The sequence below is a fragment of the Mustela nigripes genome, chromosome X, assembly GCF_022355385.1.
Source record: "Mustela nigripes isolate SB6536 chromosome X, MUSNIG.SB6536, whole genome shotgun sequence".
NCBI lineage: Eukaryota > Metazoa > Chordata > Mammalia > Carnivora > Mustelidae > Mustela > Mustela nigripes.
This window is the reverse complement of record NC_081575.1, coordinates 121,119,073-121,123,083: the sequence shown is the minus strand read 5'-3', so window position 1 is coordinate 121,123,083 and position 4,011 is coordinate 121,119,073.

Below are 4,011 nucleotides of genomic sequence, written 5' to 3'. Positions count from 1 at the left end.
GAGAGACTATGGACTCTGAAAAACAATCTGAGGGTTTTGAAGGGGCGGGGGGTGGGAGGTTGGGGGAACCAGGTGGTGGGTATTAGAGAGGGCATGGATTGCATGGAGCACTGGGTGTGGTGCAAAAACAATGAATACTGTTACACTGAAAATAAATTAAAAAAAAGAAAGAACAAAAATGAGACGATGACAGGGGATGAAGTGTGAGATGAGTATCGTGGAAGGTGAACCATGGTACAGTGAGATGTGATATGTTGGAGCAAGTACATGTATCCTATGTTTCATGGGACCCTATAATTCTAAGGCTCATGGTTGCAGCTCCAACAAATATTTTTCTTCTCCTTCTTTCCATCACTGTCATTGATGACTTGTCCTTGAGCAAAGGGGTCAGAGATCCCTTAAGGAGGGCTTTCCATGATGGGAAACCAGTGGTAAGTATTGTCAACAATATCATCTGATTCTTAGTTATTATGCAAGCCAAGTCTTGATTGCTTGTGGGAGCCATATTTGGAAGCATACACAAGTATTGACATTACATTATTCTTAGAGTTAATATGCTTTTTAAAAGATGACATTTCCGTGTTTCCTTTCCATATACACTAAAGTGTCACATCTGATGGAAAATTGAGAGAGACTTGAATTATAATAGTTGGTCATAGGCATGCAATTCTAATTTATGCCATTGTCAGAAATAATCAGTTCCCTATGGTTATGTTTCTTCTCTCTGCTCTCATCCACACATAATTTGGTTTGTCTTAATTTACTTATTTAAATTCAATCTAAGGAGCAGAACGTGAATATCTATTCTGTGCCCTCACGATCACCGCAAAATGCAGGGAAATGTGTACATCTGTTTATAGCATTAAATGAATAATGATCATACCAGTTCAAGTTGCTTAGGATATTTAACCTGAAGCATATTTGGGATGTGTGTTTTGCATATGCAATAGTCGATATGAATACTATTAAACACATCTTGCCCAGCCTTACTCTGTTAGAAAGGTAGAGATCAAAGGATGCAATACATTGTATGAGCGCACCAAAAGTACCAAGTATGCAGAAGTAGAGAAGGGTATAAATCCCCCTCCCTGCTTGTGCTCAGGGCCCAGACCTTTGGAGAGCAACCTCGTCTAAGCCTGCTGGTGTTAAGTAAACCTCCAATCCTCCAAAGTCTCCGAGTGCCACTTGTTACTTCTGCCAGGATCCATTCCAGGTTCCGCAACAATATATTTGTTTTCTGGTCATCAGATGCATGCTAGATATTAAATTTTAGATAATCAAAAATTGTATTAATTAAAAATAAATGTAATTTATTCTTTCGTCTTCTTTTTTTTTTTTTCTTTCTGAGTCACCAACTTTATTAAGATGATATCTACATAGGCACAGATTGGGAAAGGGGTTGGCAGAACCATCATACTGATAAAGCGCTAGAATCTAGGTGAGGTTTGGTGGGCTGAGGTCCGGAGCCGATGACCAAAAAAGAATTCTTGAGACAGCTTTGGTGCAAAATGGTGGTTTATTAAAGCACAGGGACAGGACCCGCTGGGCAGGAAGAGCTGCTGCCCCGGGTTGTGAGGGATGGCAGGTTATGTACCCTGCCGTTGGGGGAAGGTGAGGGGAAGGGAAGTTTCCACGAAGCTTTCATATGCTAAAGACACCAGCTTGATCGATGTTGCCTTTTGGCAAGCCATTCACATTTCTGCTATCAAGCGTCTTTGTTAGTGAGATTTGGGTGAGGAAGAAATTTAACTTTATTTAGGGCTGAGTTATTTGCGTCTGGAAATTTGTGCTGTTAATAAGGTAACTTCTTTGTAGATCTCTAGAAAATTTGTAAACCAAGGGAGACTCCTGTCTTGCAGGATTGTGATCTCTGCAAGTTAACTCTTTGTTTCTCATGGCGGTCAGGAGTGCCTGAGGAATGCTACACATATTATGCAGGGGGAGCAGGTGTAGAGGGGGTGCAAGGTGCCAGCTTTTGCTTTGTCCTCAGCCAGCCTCCTGCTCCCTCACCAATACTATTAACATGCTATGATTAGCAAAATAAAATTAAGCTGTACTTTCTCTTTCCATAAATGAATTCAGAATTCTATTTTTCACAAATGCAGTGTTCCAAAGTTAAGATGATGTGAGTTAAAAATCAAGCTAGATTGAACACTTATCATCCACCTTGTCAAGATAAGGATGTTAGAGATAGTTTTTAAACGCTAGAGACAAAATAACGCTCATAGTACCCAGTGAAAAACTTTGGGCTTTTACAGCGCACATTGCAAGATCTTTGGTTTCTTATAAAACCCAGAACAGGGCAGGTATGCTTGTTTCAAATCAACAAACCACACTCTCCCACTGGGTCTTGAGCTAAGTGCTTATTCAAGAGTGAAATTCTTTGCATTCTTTCAACACTTGAGGAAGACTCCTTTCCTGTTTCTTGACCTTTCCCAGAAACACTTTTTTTTTTTTTTTTTTTTTTAATAGATAGAAGGAATACAAGCAGGAGGAGCAGGAGAGGAAGACTCAGGCTTCCGGCTGAGCAGGGAGCCTGATGTGGGGCTCAATTCCAGGACCCTGAAATCATGACCTGAGCCAAAGACCGATACCTAACAACTGAGCCACCCAGGCACCCCCCCCCCCCCAAAAAACATTCTTGCAATACACTTGGTTTCTTCTCTTAGGCACCACTAACCAAACCTTGAAAAGCTAGCTTTTCTAATATGGCGAGCTTGATTTTAATTCCGGAATGTATGGAACACTTTTTTTTTTTTTTTTTTCCATGAATTCTTAGCCAAACAACTTAACTGCTCACCAATTTTTCTCAGCCCATTCATGAATACTGGTAAACATTTAATAAATATTCACTGATTCAGAAAAAAAAAAAATCCATCTATTAAGCAGGTGTCACACTATGCAAATGTCAAATGTGCAACAGGCAGTCATACTGTAGTAGTCAACACACAAAACCTTTTGGAAATCTTACATGTGTAGGATTACAATAACAGCAGTAGGAAGGACATCAATGTGTAAGTTAGCATTATAAAGTCAGTCCTGAAAGAAAGGATTTCTCACATGAGGGGGCTCTTGAGGAAGGAAGTGGTAGGAAAAAGCTATGGTAGAAGATAGCAGCCTAGGCTGCATTTTGGTAGATCATGATAATGTCAAAAGCAAGAGGCAAGGTGAGGTTAATTTAGGTAAGGTGACCCCAGGGGCTAACTTCATCATTTTTGTAGAACATAAAGGATAAGGATCTATAACACTGGATTATAACGGAAATGGAAGGTTTTGTTCCTTGGGAGCCATGAAGGACATTTTAACCAACCTACGAATCAGAGAAAGAACATTTCGTGTATCTTAGGCAATTATAATAAGTTGAATTAGGTTTTATGGTGATAATAACTAAAAATCATCAAATTCTAAAGGTGAAATCCTGATATATTTCATACATATCATTTCAGTACAGATTTCATTAAATAAGAGATACAGGTTGCATGAGCAAGTACTCTTCTTTCCATGTACCCTAATTTTTAGTTTACTTACACAGAGCACGCTGCTTTTCAAACCTGAGTCCTATTCTTGTTTTTATAGGTTTAAGATTCTCTGACAAGAGGGGAGAATAGGTTCAGCCACAAGAAACAGAATATCTTTGTGATAATCTACAGATAAATGAGAATAGGAGGTAGGAGTAGTCCTAGAACAGAGAAGGTGGGTATGAACATGTCCACTATGGCAGAAAAGAATGGGACACTGGTTAGACGTAGACATAAACATCTCAAAGAGACAACAGAATATTTCTTCCAACTTACACTCCCATCTCATAAAAGCAGAAATCATATTAAATATTTGGATGTTGCAAGATTTTTAAGTTCCTTCATGATTATCCTTGACTTGGGAAAATTAGGTTTTCTCCAAACATGTCAGAGAAAGCTGAGTACTGATAATTAAGATGTTTACACTGACTAGATAAGATATAGGACATGAAATGGCATTCATCTGTGTTCTGATTTTTATTTTTGTGTGTGT